The following is a 20,122-nucleotide window of genomic DNA, read 5'->3' as shown; positions in this document are numbered from 1 at the left end:
CTGTTCAACAAAACAGTCTCATAGATTTTTGTTTTTCAAGGCTTGACAAAATTTCAGAGACAAACATTTTTGGATCCCCTGGAAACTTCGTATCATACCAGGTAAGAGCACTGAAAACAAACAAAAGCCAAAGCAAAAAAAAAAACCCACCCAGCCACTATGATCATTAATTCAGAAAGTCAAAACTTTAAAAAAAAAGATCATTTACTGCTAAAGACACGAGCAGGACATAAACTCAGAAGCGAGGCCGGTCCTCTAAGTGAAAGAGGCTTGTTTCCCTGAAAAGTGCACACATGGCCTTATTTTTCTCTCTTGCCATGGGCATGTGGATGTGCCATGAGGGCCTCGTTCTTGGAACCTATTGACCTGGGGTGGCGGGAGATTCACAGAGGAGGGCGAGGACTTGGGTCACAGAGACCCATGTGTGTTTCCCAGGCCCTTCTCTCTCCTGTGACTAGCTGGAGGGCCTCGGAGGGTCTGAACGTCTGGAGCCTTGCTCGCTCCTTCTGTCAAGTCTGGCCAGAGTCTGGGAGCCAGCGTGGCAGTGTTTGTGGAGCCAAAGTGGAGATTAAGTCATGTTTTAGAGGTGACCTCTGTCCACCCTTTCGGCAGCTGCTCCCTCCCCTCTGGGCCTCCCTCCCCAGCAATTCCCCACCTAGAAGCTTTTGTTCTAGATGAGACCATCCCTGCTAACACAAGACCCAACAGGGTCCTGCACACCCACCATCACCTTCCGACCCCCCACCACCCCCTCAGTTGCCTCCTTCTCAAATGGACCTGGTCTTTGTTGTTGTAATTAGATTATCTCTGCCTTAGGGACCTAAGGGACAGTCCCCAGCAACCCTGGCTGGAAAGACAGGTCGCATAATCCCTGTTATCAAGAGGCTTGTCATTTAGCATGTAGATCAACTAATTCTTTCGATACCAGGGGAGCAATTGTGCATCTTAATATTGATTTTTTTTGAGATACAATCGCCTACATTCCTGAGTCAGACTCACTTACTGAAGCTAAAAGGTTCCACTTACTATATTATGAAACTACCCCCACCCCCATCACACACTTCATCCCAATGCAATGTTACAAAATTGGACAAATCTGAAGGGCTTTGTGTTTTTCCACTTGGTCCAATTTCAGAAGGAGCATCTAGCTGAGAAGAAACAGAAAAAATAATCCTGGCTATTTTAAGACCACGTTGGTGCGTTTGTGTTTGAGGTGGAGGTGGGGGCCCATTCTGCCAGTCCTCAACCACCCACCTGACCAGCACACGCTTCCTCTAGTCCCCTAACTTTGTGGGGTAGTGATATTGGCTCTTAATTTAAGGAAGCCGGGTTATCAGGTTTCTATGTTTCAGGGTGAATTAGGAGGCTGGGTTTTCAAATTAAGGTGGGGGCATTTTCTTATTATGTACCCTTCCAGGGCAGGGAGAGGCAGAGGAAGAAGAATTTCGAGCTACAGCAGTAAGAAAAAAGGCTACCTCCTCAAAGGCCAAAGATGTGCTCCGATTTGGGGCAGGCAGAGGTGTGGATTCTATATTATGAAGGAATATGAGGCAAAGGAAGTAGCATCCATGAGCCAAGTATGTTCCACCCAGGAAGTTCAGTGTCCCTAAATGCGAGGGTGTCTGCTGCTGGAAATCATGCCATAATCCACTGGAAGACCAATTGTGATGACTCGTTCCACCACTTAGGATCAGCCATGGGTCTGGCAGTTTGCAGAGTATGTGCTATATCTTTTACGCATACTGTCCCACCTCATTCTCACCACAAGCTTGTGAGATGTGTTTAGTTATTCCCATCTTACAGATCTAACTACTGAGGCCAAGAAAGATGCTGGGAGTTGCTCAAACTCCAGAAGCTGACAAGTAGCAGAGGCAGATTCTAACCAAGGCTGCCTAATTTCTGTACTTGTAGGCCAACTAGAGAACTGTTCTTCATGCTTTGCTGGTTGATGGGGGGAGGCATTCATTTATTCTATTATCTGTGCATTCAGTGTGAGATGTATGCTCATCTTTTGGGTCCTGGGAACCAATGATAGAAAAGAACGCACAGTGCTGGGCAGGAGATAGAAAATCAATCAATCACTCAATCACCATCAAATATGAAAGTGATGCCTGCTTCCCTTGGCAAAGGAATGAAACTCAGGAGGAATTGTGAAGAGGGGTCTTAAGGATTTCACAGAAGATTTTCGGGTATCAGTGGTTTTGTTTTGAAATTCCTTGCAAATGATTAGATGCTTGAGAGAGAATGAGAAGCGAAATAAGCTAAGAGAGTCTCATAAGTCCATTCCGTACACAAGCTAATGTAGTCATGTTACTTCCCTTTATATTTATGTGAAATCTTCTATCTCACGGGCTCTATGTGCATATTGATGTTTTATGGCTTGCAAAGTGAAATTAAATCTTTAACAGGAGAGCAAATGTATCAGATTTCAAGGCACTCTCAACGGAGAACTGCTTTGCACTGGGGACAAGATACTAATATACAACTTCTTTGTCGTTACTCTGTGCTTAAGAAAGGAAGAGTTGTATTTACTTTTTGCTGTGCAATTGTAATGCAGTGTGTGCTTAAGCACTTACAGATTTCTGCCCTAAAACTTCTAACTTTTATTGCATTGTTTTGCTTACCTATCTCTCATGCTTCTGAACTGCAAAGTCTTTTGTGGAACATAATCTAAGGGCCGAGTTCAGTGTCTGGCCTATAGTAGGTGCAGAAGAAATATTTGTTACAATAGAACACTGAATGCATGAATGAATGAACTAATGTTTATAAAACTTATCCTTGAAGCAGATGCTATAGTCATTGTACCACGGCCATATCATACTTTTCTGGAAGAGCCCTGACTTGAAATATTCTCTTTTTTCATTTTAATATCTGAGCATCATCTATCATCTTGCTTCTTGTGCCCAAAAAACAGTGATCATGATCCTTTGTCAGAATCATGTGTCCCGTTGTTCCTGTTGGGAAACAAAGTTGCCACAGTAAAAGGTAGACACCATTGGGAGGGAACAAACCATAAGTGACTCTTAATCTCACAAAACAAACTGAGGGTTGCTGGGGGGAGGGGGGTTGGGAGAAGGGGGGTGGGGTTATGGACATTGGGGAGGGTATGTGCTTTGGTGAGTGCTGTGAAGTGTGTAAACCTGGCGATTCACAGACCTGTACCCCTGGGGATAAAAATATATGTTTATAAAAAATAAAAAATTAAAAAAAAAGGTAGACACCATTAGGGGGTGTGAAAATGAGGAACTAGAAGTACAACCAACAATTTGGATTCTAAGAGTTTTTGGTGTTGTCATTAAGAAAAAAGAGTACTTCACATGACAACATTTATTCATTTATTAGCAAACACTATTAAATATTCCATGAATGCTCTACATGTGTTGACCGTAAGAAATCTTATATAAGACTTTGGTGAGAATCCAACTGCAAATACTTGACTCTCGGCCTTTTTCATCACCACATGGTATTTGTCAAGCATGAACTGTGTCGTCTTAGAGGCCTAGACACTGAAGAAAACATAATGTAGTAGTAGGAAAGGAGCACTCCAGGCCTGCAGTGGATACCTGTCATATTCTTGCCAGCCTATCAACTTTTAAAAGACCTCCCTTTATTAGCTGACCAGTCTGTGTCTCCCAGTGTAGAAGTTAGAGCTGAAGTTACTCACCTCCCTTGCAGCTAGAACACAGCATGTGACTCAAGCATTCACCAGTCAGGGACCCTTGGGAAGGACCTCTTTTCAGAAGATCCTGTTGCACAAATGGCTTCAAAACAGGTGGAAGAAGCTGGAGCAGGAGAAGCGAATCAAATCTCAGGTGCTTTGTGCTCAGGAGCACCAGAGTTAATTGTCCCCTCATCAGGCCATTCTCTCTGCAGGGTTTGGGTATTGCTTCTGGAAGCTGAGCTTCCCTCGCCTTCCTCTAGCCCTCTCCTCAATTCTGTGAGTTTCTTCATATCCTTCAATAAATCCTTCCTCTGCTTACACATGGATAATGAATTCTAGTTGCTTTGCAGCTAGGAACATGGACCGTATAAAAGATGACATTCAATTATAAAAACAGTCTTGACACTCACAGCAAATACATTATCTGAGACGTCCAGGGTGATCTCTGAGTGTGTCTGCGTGTGCCCAGACAATGGGATAGAAAGTCAAACTAGTTCAATCAGATTGCAATCCTAGCAGTTGTTTGTCAGAATATGGCTAGGGTTCTTCTGTTGAACATATTACTACACTTACTTGAACTGTTTGGAAGAGAATCCTGAGCTTCCTACTGTTTAAGAAAACATTGATTTGGAATACGCAAATGCTTCTTTCCCAGCCTGGCTGAACCTGTTTCCCAGCTTTAACACAGGGCTAAGTTCTAGTGTTTTATGCCTCTGTAATACCTTTGTATGAGTTTGCTTAAGCTGCTATAACAAAATACCTCAGACTGGGTGGCTGAGACAACAGAAATTTACTTTCTTACTTTTTTGGAGGCCAGAAGACCAAGATTGAGTCCAAGATTAGAAGTCAGTAAGTTTGGGGCACCTGGGTGGCTCAGTGGATTAAGCCTCTGCCTTCGGCTCGGGTCATGATCTCAGGGTCCTGGGATCGAGTCCCACATTGGGCTCTCTGCTCGGCAGGGAGACTGCTTCCTCCTCTCTCTCTCTCTCTGCTTGCCTCTCTGCCTACTTGTGATCTCTCTCTGTCAAATAAATAAAATCTTTAAAAAAAAAAAAAAGAAGTCAGTAAGTTTGGCTTCTTCTGAGGACTCTCTTCTGGGCTTGCAGCTGGCCTGCCTCTCGCTGTGTCCTTGCATAGTGTTTCCCCTGTGCAAGTGTACATCTGTGCACTGATTTCTTCCTATAAGGACAGCTGCCATATTTGACTAGCATCCATCCATGTGAACTCACTTTACCTTAATTACCTAATTAATGGTCTTTTCTCCAAATACAGTCATATGCTGAAGCTCCGGTTGTTAGGATTTTAGCATATGAACTTGCAGGGGAAGAGGACACAGTTTAGCCCATAACAATTGTGTTCATCTAAATTATTTAAATCTAATGCTGATTTGGAGAAGCTAATTCCAAAAGGTACCACTACTCCTGTGTACTTTAACATAAATCTTTATAGTGAAATAATCTATTGGTTATTACATAAAAACTCTAACTCTAGGTTAGACCTCTGCTTTCCCACACCCTCATCCCCCATCCTTCAAAGTTTACCTTTTAAGTAATTAAAGTAAAAATGTCTAAACAGCTTTTAAAGTCTGATCTTTTCCACAAAGTTGTCCTCATTCTTCAATCCCCCACTAAAATCCTACTTTTTACATAAGTTCTCCCCTGATCTTCCCCGGCTGGAGGAGCTTTCTCTTCTTCAGGACTCTGAGAGTACCAATTAAAAGGCAGAGATTGGTAAAATGGGCAAAAAATATGATGTGACTATATTCTGTCTACAAGACTCCAAGGCACAAATAGTTTGATCATAAAAGGATGAGAAAAGGATGGGAAAAAGTATAGCACTAACCGAAAGATCTCTGGAGTGGCTATCCTAATATCAGACAAATGGACTTTAATTCAAAATTGTTCTCAGAGACAAAGAAGGACTGCTCACAATGATAAAAAGATAAATCCATGAAGAAGATATGACAGTTATAAACATTTAGGCACCTAACAATAAAATCCCAAAATGCAGGAGTAAAACTGTCAAAATTGAGGCAGAAATAGAAAATTCAACAATAATAGTTCAAGACTTTGATACCATACTTTCAATTAAGAATAGAACAACTATGCAGGAAATCAACAAGCAAACAGAAGACTTGAACAACATGACAGACCAAACGGGCTTAACAGACGTCTATGAACATTCCAACCATTAACAACAGACTATATACTCTTCTCAATATAAATAAGAAAATTCTCCATGAAACACCATGCATTAGGCCATAAAATAAGTCTCAATAAATTTTAAATGATTGAACCCCAACAGAGTAGGTTTCCTGATCTAATGGAATGAAAATATAGAGGAAAGACAGGAAGATTTGGAGGAATTCAAAAATATGTGGAACTTAACACACTCCTAAATAACCAATGAGTCACAGAAGAAAGCACAAGGGAAATTAGAAAATATTTTGGTTAGTAGTACATTTTGGGCTGCTCTTCCAAAACTAAGCTATTGTGCTAGAAAACTGTCCATTTTATTCATCAAAAGAAAAATCCAGTGGATCATTACTTCCTGGTTGTCTGGTAATATGTGAAAGTCATAAGGAATGAATCAGAATTCCTGTCCTAAAAAATCCCTCCAGTTCTGTTTTGATTCCTCATGTCTCCATTTCTTTTATCGATGTGTGGAGGAGAAATGCCATGAACCCGAAGTGGCAGCTTGCACTTTGAGAATGATTATAACCCACTTAAAATTTACTCCTTAGAAGCTGTCAAAAAAGTCTGACAATAAAAACAACCTAAGACTCACAATAATGTAGAGCAATGATCCATAATCCCATTTTCACATCTATTATAAAGACTAAATATGTGTCTTACCTGCATTCATTAGTGCTGTGACTGGACATGTGTAAATGATCATATGAGTTTACCTTACAAGAAGTTGTGGGTTTCACACTTGCATTCTACCATAGGAATCCAGACTCATCCAGCTCTAACAAGAGCTGGATAAACTCGGGGTCTTTCCTAAAATAACAATGATTACTCTTCAGCAAAGAATTGCCAGTAAAGTCTACACTTGAGAAGGTATGAATTATCTTCTACACTGCACACATGTAGCAGTGTTTCACTTTGAGACCTAATATATCCGCACCACAAATCAATATTTTGATTAATTATACAGGTTTATCAAGTTCTTTGATGATCTTGGATGAAAAGGTAAAACAATTCAAAGGTTGAATCTGGACTACGTAGCATAATCTTACAGATCAAAAGCCTGCAAGAAACCAACTGTGGAAAAGTAATAATGTAAATAAAAATGTGATTTCAATCCCTGCTTGGCGACTGTCCTCGCTCTGGCCACCAAGGCTCGATGCCATCAGATGCATTAAGGCTGGGACACTGGTCACTCATGGGGGAAGGGGAGATGGTGAAAGCTTTTCTGCCTGTAGCCTGGGGTTGTGGGGGGGGGGGGCACTGCTTATAAGCCTGAAGTGCATTCAGCTGATGCATCAGACATCAGTTACTGAAGAAGTCCAGGCGATGAACTTCCTCTAGATTGCCCTGACCTGAGGGGATAAATGCAAGCCAACGTGATGAGTTACTTCAACAATGCAGAGACATCCAGTGTCAAAATGCCACAGGGCTGTAGTGTTCTAAGGCTGGGACTAGGTTTCCGGGAGACTAATTTAAGGTGGTGGGATTTTTGAAGCATTTGCAGAGATGGCAGCCCTCCCCCAGGCCCACCCTCACCCTCACTCTCGTTGTGGGAAGGGCACAGTAACTTTGGTCCTAAGAAACTATAATGGATGATCCCCAAAGCCTGAGGCATGTAAACAGTGCTGGTGTCACGTGGTGGGTTGGTGACAGAGGGAGGGAACCAAAAGAAGACAACCTTGGCAAAGAATTTCTGTTCTGTTCTTTCTTTCTATTCTCTTGCTAAGCCATTTTCAACTGCTGAAGCCCCAGAGGGTTTAGGACTTTGGCTGGAGAGTGCAAAGGAATGAGCATCTGATATCTAGGATCCCAAGCCCTTTGATCAGAATGGGAAACCTTCCTGGAGCAGGGGACTTTAATAGCATTGGATCAATAGCTAGGGCAGAGTCAGATACTCTCGTTTCAGATTCTGATCTGTCACTTGGCTGTGCAAACTTGTAAAAGGTGCTTAACTTCTCTGAGTCTAATTCCCTCATCTACAAAGGGCACTTAATAACAATATCTATCAGAATAAATGAGGATTAGGTTGATCTGCAAGTACCCAGAAACCTAAGATCACAGTGGTTTTAACAAGATAGAAGTCTCTTTCTCTCTCTCTCTCTCTCTCTCGCATAACACAGCAGTTCAGACCTGCTAAACTGGAGGACCATGGAACCATGGAACAGGCCATCTTCCACCTAGTTGCTCCACAGTCTTCAATGGTGGCTTCCATTCTAGCCCAAAATGTAGCCCCAGTCCTCATACTCATATTCCCCACAGAAGCAGCAGGCCAAGAGAAAAGAAGGCAATGGCTTTCCCCTTTCTAGACACAGTCCCTAACTTTCTTTTGTCCTGAGCTTAATCCCACGGCCATACCTGGCTGCAAGAGAGCCTGGGAAATGTGGTCTTTACTCTGGATGGTCATGCTTCCTACTGCAATTAGGAAAGTCTGCTACTGAGAGGAAGGAATGAGAGTGAGGGACACATAGGATCTCTGCTCCTCAACCTATGAGGCTATAGTGAGGATTCAGGTCATGCTAGTAAAGTGCGCTGCAGGGACGCCAGACTAAAGGAAGTGCCCCTGAATGGCCAGGCCTACTGCCATCCGTCACTCCACTCAGAGCACCAGTGTTTGGTCCTAGGTGGCCAGGAGAAAGCAGCAGCTGCTGGATGGCAGGCCAAAGCAAGACAGGTAAGAATGCTGTTTGTGGAGTATGGGGGATGCAGAGGGCTCTCAGGTAGCAGGGCCTCACTCACCCCCAGTGGCAAAATTTAGGGGTGGGGGCGTGCCAAAGAATCAGCGTTCAAGAAATGTAATATTTAAAATATTTTAAAAGCCAAAGGGAATGCAGAAAATCCACAATAAACAAGACATCAAAAATGTAAGTAAATATGGAATCCAACACCACACTTGTTCAACTCACCTCACCTACTTTACTCTGATCCCTGATCAGAGCCGTCTCTCCTGGCCTGAGAAAATTCCTCAGGGTTTAAGGGATGACCCAGTGGGGGGGCAGTGTATCTGCAATAACAGATCCCACACAATATGAAACCTCTAAGGCATAACGGGTATCTTTACTCCATATGTTAGCTTTGAAGAAAAACAATACTCTTTTTTAAATTGAAAAAATCCGTACCACCTAAATCACGAGAAAACTGAAAACACTTAAAATTGTACCACTAATAATAATAGCAATAATAATATTTTAATTTCTATCTTTCCAACTTTCTAAAGGCAGTATATATAACTTCTTCCATTTAAAATTGAACTATTCAGTATATATTATAACCTGCATATTCACTTAGCAATATTTCTGTATTATTATATATTCTTCTACAATACAACTTTTCATGGGTCAGTCCATGGTAGGTGTATACCAAATCAGATAATTTCCAACTTTTCTGCTCTTATAAATAGCTCTGCAATAAATATCCTTGTAGTTAAGTTGTTTTTGTAATTATCTGTTTATTTGTTTATTATCTGTTATAAATTCCTAGAAGGGGAACTGTTAGTCATCCTTCTTAAGATTGCCATATACCCTTCCAGAAAATTTCTACCAATTTATACTCGTCTCAGAAGCATATGAGTACATTTCCCATACTCTTGACAACATTGAGTATAACCAGTGTTTTTAACATCTCTACTGATATAAAGAGTGAAAAACTAAATTAAAACATTTTATTCACATTTCTGTAATTGCTAATGGAAGTTTAGTTTTTCATTTTTTATCAGCATTTGCATTTTTTAAAATAAATTACCTGAGGAGGTAGCAAGGAATTGTGTTTGCTTGTTCATTTATGTTTCCAAGCACCCACAATAGTGCCTGGCAAAGAATAAGAGCTCAGTCAATATTTGTTGAATAAAGGAAAGTGCCAAACAATTTGAAAGAGCTCTTTATGGAAGGAAATAATATTTAGGATGGGTTTCAAATATTTTTCTGTTTATCATGTCCCTGTCAGTTTTATTTATTGTGTTCTCTGTTATGTAGAAATATTATTAAAATCAAATTAATCAGGGTGCCTGGGTGGCTCAGTTGTTAAGATTTCGCCTCAGGTCATAATCCCAGTGTCCTGGGATCAAGCCCCAAGTCGGCTCCCTGCATAGTGGGGAGTCTGCTTCTCCCTCTCCCGCTTACCCTGCTTGTGTTCTCTGTCTATCTCTGTTAAGTAAATAAATGAAAACTTCTTAAAAAATAAATTAAATAAATTAAAAAATAAAATCAAATTAATCAATGTTTTCCCTTTTTGTGTCAGGATATTACATACACCAAGACCGTGTGTGTGTGTGTGTGTGTGTGTGTGTGTGTGTGTGTGTGTTTGCGTGTTTGTACATACTTTTCTGACTATTTTTTTTTCTGTCTTTCCAAGATTTTATTTATTTGAGAGAGAGAGAGAGAATGCAAGCTTGAGCTGGTGGAAGGGCAAAGGGAGAGGGAGAAGCCGACTCCCCACTGAGTCTAATGTGGGGATGGATCCCGGGACTCTGGGATCATGACCTGATCTGCTTAACTGACTGAGCCACAAAGGTGCCCCATATCTTTTTCTGTTTTTAAATCATGTGGACCTTTTTTTATTCTATAGCATATTTGATTTTTCTAGATAGGTAATTATCTTCTGCAAAAATTATCTTTTCCTCTCTACCAGTATTTATGCCTCTCATTTAATTTTCTTACCTTATTGTCTTCCTTTAAATTCCAGAAAAATGTTTAATAATAATGGTTACAGTAGGCATCCCCATCTTGTTTCCTGACTTGAAGGGAAATACTTCTTATTTTTATGCTATTATTTTCAAGATATTAATTTCAGGATGCTTACTTAAGTTAAAAAATTATTTCCCTTTAAGAGGATTTTTTAAAAATCAGGAATGGATTTTAGGTTTTATCAAATGTTTTTGACACCAATATATTTGATATTTTGCTCTTTGAGCACTAATATTTTTTCTTAGTCTGATAATATGATTAATTATATTATTAAAAATCCTAAGATTATATCCTTCTTATTTTTCTAAAATAAACCCACTTGGACATAGTATATTTTTATTTATTTTTTATTTTTTTAAGATTCTATTTACTTATTTGACAGAGATCACAATCAGGCAGCGAGGCAGGCAGAGAGAGAGGCAGGCTCCCTGCTGGAAGCAGGCTCCCTGCTGAGCAGAGAGCCCGATTCAGGGCTGAATCCCAGGACCCTGGGATCATGACTGAGCTGAAGGCAGAGGCTTTAACCCACTGAGCCACCCAGGTGCCCCAGACATAGTATTTATTTTTTAAATCCAGGTTTGATTTGCTAATATTTAATATAGGATTATGACATTTATATAGTTATACATTTAGTCTATAGTTGTCTCTTTTTGAGGTTCTTTTTTTTTAAGATTTTATTTATTAATTTGACAGAAATCACAAGTAGACGGAGAGGCAGCCAGAGAGAGAGAGAGAGAGAGAGGGAAGCAGGCTCTCTGCTGAGCAGAGAGCCCAATGCGGGACTCAATCCCAGGACTCCGAGATCATGACCTGAGCCGAAGGCAGCAGCTTAACCCACTGAGCCACCCAGGCGCCCCTCTTTTTGAGGTTCTAATATGTCAACTTTGGCATCAGGGTTACACAAGTTTTCTAAAATAAATTGTGAGGCTTTTATTTCTCTCCATTTTAATAATTTTAATAGCACAGGAACTATGTGTTCCCTAAAAATATGAAGAGGAGTGCCCAGGTGGCTTGGTCAGTTAAGCATCCAACTCTTGGTTTGGGCTCAGGTCATGATCACAGGGTCCTGGGATCAAGTGGAGCCTCCTAGGGGTCTCCCAAGCTCAGGGGGAAGTGTGCTCCTCTCCTTCTCCCTCTCTTTTACCCTCTCACTTTGCTCTTCTCCCTGCTTGGGTGCTGTCTTTCTCTCTAACATTAAATAAATAAAATGCTTTTTAAAAAAAGAGAAAATACAAAAGCGCTTGTCAATAAATTTTCCTGAATCCAGTACTTTAAAGGTAGGTCCTCAACAATGTTTTCTGTCTTTTCCTTGCTTTTCATTCTATGTAGACTCTCAACTTGTTTTATACAAACTTGACCATTTGTGTTTTCATTTCTTAAAAATGAATTTAATCAGGATTTTGAAATGTATCAACACAAAGATATAGATTGTATTTTCTTAAAAGTTTCCATAATCTCTTTTGTATCTTTGCCCAAACCCACTGCTTGATATTGATATTTTATATTGGATTTTTGAATCTAGGGGTTCTCTTTTTTCTCTGTTTTTGTTTTGATTAAACTTGTGAGAAACCTGACAACATAACTGGTCCTATTGAAAGAATGGATTTTGAATGTAGTATCAGTTCTCTATTTTTCTAATTAATTAATTTTGCTTTAAACCTTATGCTACCTTCCTCCTGCTTCCCTTATATATCTCTCCCTTTCTGGACTGAGCTAAATACTTAGGTTATTTTTGTTGTTGTTGTTGTTTTTTAAATCAACTACTTCGGTGTGTCTGTATTAGTCAGGTTTTGCTAGGTTATGCTGCAGGAACAAATAATCTCCCAATCTCTTTAAACATCTTAGGGTTTATTCTCTTTCACATTACATGTCATTTGCATGCTGGCTCCAGCTCTAGTCAAGGACTTCTTCATTCTGAGATGCAAGCTGAAGACACCTCCCATCTGAGACACTTTCCTGGTGGCAGAAGGAGAGCAGTGGCTGAGGCACACATGGGCTCTTAAAGCTTCTGCATAGGTTACTCTCATTCACATTCTAAGGGTCCAGAAAAGTCAACTGATAGTGGTGGGGTACATAAGGTATCAAATCCTTATCGCAAGGAAGATAGCAAATAACTGTCCTAGACTTTTTCAAAGATAATACTCTTTATTTTGAGAGAGAGATAGAGAGAGAACACATGCATGTTAGTAGGGATGGGGGGAGCAGAGGCAGAGGGAGCAGGTTCCATGCCCAATGTGGAGCCTGATGCGGGGTTCAATCTCACAACCCTGAGATCATGACCTGAATCAAAATTAAGAGTCAGACACTCAACCAACTGAGCCACGCAGGCATCCATGAGAGGTAATATTCTTACTGTTATTTTTCTAAGTAGTATGCAACTATGATTTCTGCTTCTTTTCAGAGTATCTCATAATGGTTTGCTGAGAAAACGAGTCCAGAGAGTCTTGTGACTACAGAATACAAAGACATCTGGCCCAGTTAGAGAAGTTAGAGAGAGCTTTCTGGTGGAGTGAATGGTGGCTGCTGACCTGACAGAGAAGAAACTGGGCAGTTTTAGGATTAAAGGTGGTTGAGGGGTTAGGTAGGGGTGGGGGGAAACTCCTTCAATTATCTGGTCAGATACCAGTCTCACAATTTTTTGCTGTGAATCCAAACTGTGTCTATGCACACTGTTAAAGTATAACCTTCAGAAAGTTAAAAACACAACTTCTGTGCAAATATAAAAGGAATATGTGTCAAAGATCTTCTTTGATTCATTAACGGGAAAATCCATAAGATGTTAAGACTATTTCAATGGAAAATTTGAAGAACAGAGCTATTTATAGACAGTCAAGAATGTCACATAAATTTGCTAATAGATGCATAACTGGTTAATCCCTGAAAGAGCAATAAAATGCAATGTTTGGGACTATCTTTTCTATAGCCCCTGGATGAAATTCATTTGCTTTGCTGTGAACAAGAATCATTTGCATTATTATCAAGTTTTCCATGTATTAACGGCTACCCCTGTGGTTGGAAAGTAGCCTAATCAATAGAAAGCCAGTGAAAAGTGCACACCTTATAGGGGACATTAGATAGTGGCCCAGCAAGCCACTGAAAAGACACACAGTAGTCTCTTTTGCTGATTTTCAGGCCTGAACAATTTTTTCTGATAATACCTTTTGATTGTGAAAAAAAATTTAATATTGATTTCCAACAAAGTCATTAACTCCATTGAATGGATCAAATATGTGTGAGCCCACTGCACCATCTTCAAACATGTATCCCCACCTCCCTGCCTAGACTCAGGTCAGGCCTATATGCTAATAATCTCTACTGTGTGTCCCGCGAAGGTCATTCGGGTTTACTCTTACTATCAAGGGTAACACATTCAGCAAATTCTTAAGCTCTTGTCATCTCCCCAGCAGCCTTTTGTGGTCCTTTTAACGGTCTGCTGGGCTGAGCAGGAAGAGACAGGTTGCTCTGGGCAGTGTTCAACAGCACAGCTCTTTGTCTCTCGTTGTCAGCCAGCCCTGTCACTACATTGTTCTCCAGGCGGCATGCCTTTGATGGACTATCTACCCCTCATGTCTCAACACTCCGGGCAGCATTTGGAGAAACAGCAGCCCTGCGTTGTTCCTTCGGCTCCAGAATAATCCTATTATAATATGATGTGCTATCAACTCAGTTCCACATATTTGTTGAGAACACCATGAGGGAGTCCCAAAGATGTAAAGGCATGCTCCTGTTCTCAAAGACTGTCCCTCTCCAAAGCAGACAAGCCACATGCAAGAACAAACACAAAGGCCAGCTAGCAGAGTCCACAGGAAGGGCACAACAAATCCGTACTCCGCTACTTGCACAATCGTGGACAAGGATTTCCCTTTTTTAACATCATTACCGGGGTATAATTTATTTACCATTACCCATTATAAATAAAGGTCTCGATGCAATTATTTTCAGTGAATTTACAGAACTGTGCAAACCTCATTTCAGTCTAATCTTAGAATATTTCCATCACCCCCCAGATGTTCCCTTAAAATCAATCCTCATTCTTGCCCCAGTCCCAGACAACCACCGACCTGTTTTCTATTTCTATAGATTTGCTTTTTCTAGAAATTTTATATACATGGAATCATACAATATCTGCTCATTTGAACATGACTTCTTTTACTTGGCATAACGTTTTTGAGCTCCATTCATGTTGTAGCATGTATTAATGTGTATTTATGCCTTCTGATTGCCTAATTGTATTCTGTTTTCTGGATTTCCAGGTTTTGTTCATCCATTCATCAGCTGATGGATATTCATAATAAGCTGATAGGCTTATTATGAATCACGCTTCTATGAACATTCACATATAAATCTTTGTGTAGACACAGGTTTCCATTTCTCTCGGGGAGGTGCCTGGGAGTAGATTTTTGCGACTTAAGTATCTGTTTGACTTTTCAAGAAACTACCAAACTCATCCAAAGTAGTGGTAGCATTTTACAACCCCACCAACACTGCATGAAAGTTCCAATTTCTTCACATCCCCATCAATACCTGTTATTATCTGTCTTTTCAAATCTAACCCTCCCAGTAGTTGGGGGATACTATCTCACTGTGGTTTGATTTGCATTTTCCTAATGGCTAATGATGTTAAGCATATGTTCATGTGCTGAAAATCAAACACATATCTTCTTGGGCAAAATGTCTCTTCAAATCGGACCCATTTTTAATTGGGTCATTTATCTTCTTACTGTTGAGTTGTAAGAGTTGTTTACATACTCTAGATACAAATTCCATGTCAGATAGATGAGTGCAAATATTTTCTCCTAGTCTGTGGCATGTCTTCTCATTTTCTTAATGGACAAGTTATTTAAGCTACTGGAATCTAACTTCAGTTTCTGCAGATATTTGTGGTGATAGTAACTACCTATTCTCAGGATTGTTGAAAGGATTAAATGAGGTAAAATACATGAAAGATCCTTAGCATGGGCTTTGGAACATATTAGGAGGGTTGCTGAATGTTTATAGATCAGTCTGAGTATAAAAAAGTGTGTAAAAAGTGCCAAATTGCAGGTAAACAATGAGTGCTTCTCTTGTTTGGGGAGGAAAGAAGTCAAGCTAGAGCTGAACGCTACCCAGCTTCACAGTGGGAATAAAACCTTGAGATGTGCTGCAGGATGAAAAAAAATCTGTACAGAGGAAAGTAGTCCAGGATGGGGAAAGGGCCAACAGAGGCACAGAGACATGAGTAAGCAAAGCTTGTGAGGATGGCAGAAGGGGAACCAATTTACTACAGACTGTGTTCTTCATACAGAGCCAAATATCATTAAGGCCTGGCATTATCAAGTTAGTATGTAAAGTAGGCATTTCGACCAGTTCTCTAACACTTAAGTTAAAAGACAAAACTGATTTTCTATTTTGAAAGGGGGAAATCAAAGATCAAAAATATTTTAGCTGATATAAAAATATGCCACCAATCCTGGAGAACACCACATATACATTACTCAGGGTGGGGACACTGTGGTGCCTGACAAGGCTAGGCAGTGGACAGGGACCAAGAGAGAGCACCCAGGCCAGCTGTCCTCACTGGAGACTCCTGCGGACATGAGCCACCACACTGGCTTGACAAAACTGAGATCATGTTGTTGTGGAGTGGGCCACCAAACACAGATTGGAGAGCCTGGGCCGCTAGCTCAGGAAAAGAGGGTAAACCCAAGATGTCAGGAAACAGTAACAGCTGATACCTGTTTGAGCTCACTACACACTGGGGACTGGGTCAAGTTTTTACATAAAGTATCTCATTTAAAGTCCCATTATTGTCCCCATTTTATAGGCAAGAAAACCAAGACTCAATGAGGTTAAGATATTTGATGGAGCTGGAGGCCTATCTTGGGTGGTCTGACCCAGGCCCTTGCTCCTAAGCACAGTCCTTACTGATTGTGTCCTCAGCAGGGCTCATGTCCATGGCAGGAACTGCTGCCTAGTTCTCTCAGTATTGTAAGCCAGCACAGGGTCTGGTACATATGCAAGTCCCCAAGAGGTGTGTATGGCAGGAACCAAAGTCAAAGTGACCCTTCACATCACAGAACAAAGCTGACCACTGCACACATGAGGCCCCGATGAAGAACCCACAGGGAACATATCCACAGGGATTGAGGATCAGACACGAGATGGGCTGCTGCTCCTCTGTGGCTAATAGGAGTTAAGAGTTCTGCAGTTTGCAAATCATCTACCATCACCTACTTTTAAACAGCAATTAGGGCAGTTCCAGGCTTTTCCCTCTGTCAAAATAACTTGATTCTGTCACTTTATTTCACTGAACTTTGTGAAGCCAGTCCCATAATTGGTCCGCTGGGTCTTGTGCACGACCCTGCGTCCATCATAGCTGGGGATTCGAAGGAGCAGTATCACAGCTGCAGCTGCCAGGGACAGGTTGGGAAACTGCTTCCCCAACCTGCGTCACCCCACACAGTATGGTGATTCAGGGGCACACAACATCAGCGTCTTGCTGGCTACATCCCTTGCTGGCTGCCCATTCCATGGGCAAGAGACTTAACCTTTCTGGTCTCAATTTCATCCTCTTTAAAATGTAAATAATAACAGTTTCTACCCAAAGAAAAGCCATAGGGCTGCAGGGACATTTAAATAAAATGTGGCCTTTAAAGTCATAAGCATAGGACTTGACATTTAGAAAAGACTAAAATTTAAAAAAAAAAAAAAATGTTGGTCTTATCATTTGGCTTTCCCAGGTGCTAGTTCCAAAACCCGTATCAGGTGGGAGTGTCTCTTTCCCAAATGTGTCACATCCTTCCTGTGCAATCCCAGGCTGGATACGCAGGACGCCAATAGGGCCGACTTGCAATTCTTATCTTATGCCCAGAAAGAATGGATGAACTCTCTGAAGATAAGGCATCCCTAATTCCCTTCCTTCCTCTGTAATTCTCCACCCCCTCTTTCCCCCCCCCCCCCCTTTCAGGCTAGGAGACAAAGAATGAGTGTCCTGGCATCTTGCCAGAGGTAGCAGGAAGTTATGAATGAGGATTGCACAGGACAGTTGACTCTCTACAGAGATAGGCTCCAAATCAATCCTGAAGGCTGGGCAGTAACCACAGGAAACTTGGAGCCATGAGGCCACCACTTAACACTTACATATCTCTGTCTATCCTGGAGCCTTAGGCAAACAATAGCTTAATCCAGTAAAGGACTGGGGAAGTATTATTAGTCATGGACTATCTGAGATCAACCTTTGGGAACAGAATCTGGAATCAGGGACTCGGGTGGAACCAGAGTCCGTCCCTCTGTGAGTCTTTGAGGAATGTCACAGCAAATTTCCAACAACTGGTTAATGTCTACCAATGCTTAGCAAATTAGGCCTGTGTTGAAGTGTCAATGCTCAAGGGACTGATTTATTGAACTACCCTAATTAGGATCTTGTAACACATCAAAGGGGCATTAAAGAAAAAAGTGCTGTCTTCTGAGACTAAGGAGTACACAGAGGCATGGTTTGTCTCTTTGCCAGGCTCAACAAATGCCATTCTGATAGTGGGACAGCAGCTATCAATTAAATTAAAAACATTGACCCACCTGCTAGAGCAACCATATTGTAACCTCTTCCCCACTTCCACTGCTCCTTTGCTAGACTTTCACCTCTTTTAGGACCTTATTTGTATCATGATATGAAAAAACTACATATGGTAGGGTATGGGGTGGAGGGAAGGACGGGAGAAATAAGTAGATATTGAAAGATATTAAGGAATTATTGCAATAATTTTTAGAGGCGATAACGTACTATGGTTACGTTTGAAAGATAGTTCTCTGTAGAACTAAATACTGTAATGTGCATATAATAATATGAAATCTGGGATTTGCTTTAAAATATGCTGGTAGGAGAGCAAGTAAGAATATTTCTAAAACAAAATTGCCTAGGTGATGGATATATATGGTTTGCTACACTATTCTTCTGACTAATGTTTATGCTTGAAATTTTCCATAATAGAAAGAGAGAGTGCAGTACCAATTGGGGTACCAGATACAGCCCCATGGCAACACATTTGCTATGATATTACTTGGTCCCATGAACAAAGCTCTGGAATTTTTACCACCAAGGAGGAGGCCCAACATGGACACATTAAGCCAGTTAAGTCATTGCAATCTGGGAACCTTTAAAAAATTAAAGTAGATCTAATTAATTATTCCAAACTGTTTGAGTCCATACCCATGAGGTCTTCTGTGGTTGACATGTTTAATGGGAATTTAAAATTTGATACTGTTGTTTTCTCTGCAATGACTTCTTAAAAATCAAGTATCATGGAGACCATGTCTTGATAGTGTTCTACCAAAGGGAGAGAAAAATGAAAAATTGCTGAGTCTCATCTGTGTGTCAAACACTAGGTTTGCTATATCTCATTTTTTAAACAGAAGAGTCTGGTAAGGTAGATATTAATATTTCCATTTCAAGATGGGGAACTGAAGTTCACAGAAGGGGTGGTACATGGCTGAGCCAGGATTTGAACATTGGCCATCTGAGTATACATTGCTTCTTTTTTTCCCAATTTTTATTTAAATTCAATTACTCAACGCATAATACATCATTAGTTGCCGACATAGAGTTCAGTAATTCATTGGCAGTTCAGTAATTCATCGGTTGCATATAACACCCAGTGCTCATCCCATCACATATTCTTAATCTCTATTCTATATTTTCTTTAAGGATTCAACCCAGACTGATTTTTAGCCATCATTTAGGAATATGACAAACTTTTCTGATTTTAGGTATCAAATACAACCATTCTTTTCTTTTTCTCTCTTCCTTCCTTCCTTCCTTCCTTCCTTCCTTCCTTTCATTCATTCATTCATTCACTCATCTTTCAAAGTCTGTCCACAGTTACATGGCAGTCTGGGTTGCTGATGTAGAGGGCTAGGGATGTATGGGGTGGAAAGTAGGACACTGAGATTGGCCCGAGAAGCAGATTCAGGAGTATATAGAGAGCTGAGTCAATGACCAGAGATCAAACGAAGGCCTCACACCAGACAACCATCCAAACAAGAGGCCTCTCTGAAGAGCTGGGCAGGACCAGGTATGGGACTGCAGGATAGAGCTGGAGCCATCAGCCAGAAGAAGAGAATCACAAGAAGGAGAGTTGAGGAGGACTCAGACCTGGTATCCTGAGCCGGTCTGCACAGAATCACAGATGCCTCTAGGTATCAAATACCCAGAGGTCTGTCTGTTTGCGGTCTGTCTCAGACAAGCCCTGTTGTTCATGGCATCACCACTCACCTTTCTCTCTCTACGTGATGCCTACTGTGTCACAATTTTCCTGAAATACACACCTCTCTCTAGGTCATTTGGTGCTTCGTTCCCACAGAACTGGACAGATTTAAGTGTTAGGAGAAGCCTCAGACAGTGTGGAGTTCAGAGGTTTTATTTTATTTAATTTTTTAAAAATTTATTTCACAGACAGAGATCACAAGTGGGCAGAGAGGCAGGCAGAGAGAGAGGAAGGAAAGCAGGCTCCCTGCTGAACAGAGAGCCCGATGCGGGGCTCGATCCCAGGACCTCGGGATCACGACCTGAGCCGAAAGCAGAGGCTTTAACCCACTGAGCCACCCAGGCGCCCCAA

General features: G+C 41.1%; 1 long non-coding RNA gene across 5 annotated transcripts in view; it reads right to left on the bottom strand.

Annotated features, from left to right (window-relative positions):
- Positions 1-20,122, bottom strand: part of LOC309844951 — a 108,052-nt gene that overhangs the window by 7,168 nt on the left and 80,762 nt on the right. Inside the window, exon 8 of one of the 5 annotated variants that reach the window (XR_014300970.1) lies at positions 3,665-3,782. The exons of the other annotated variants lie outside the window; for them this stretch is intronic. This is a non-coding gene — a long non-coding RNA (uncharacterized lncRNA). The remainder of the gene's footprint in view (positions 1-3,664; positions 3,783-20,122) is intronic. 5 annotated transcript variants of the gene reach the window in all.

The sequence above is a fragment of the Mustela nivalis genome, assembly GCF_964662115.1.
Source record: "Mustela nivalis genome assembly, chromosome: 12".
Classification (NCBI taxonomy): Eukaryota; Metazoa; Chordata; class Mammalia; order Carnivora; family Mustelidae; genus Mustela; species Mustela nivalis.
The sequence above is the reverse complement of the archived record's forward strand: the minus strand, read 5'-3'. Positions and strand labels throughout refer to the sequence as shown.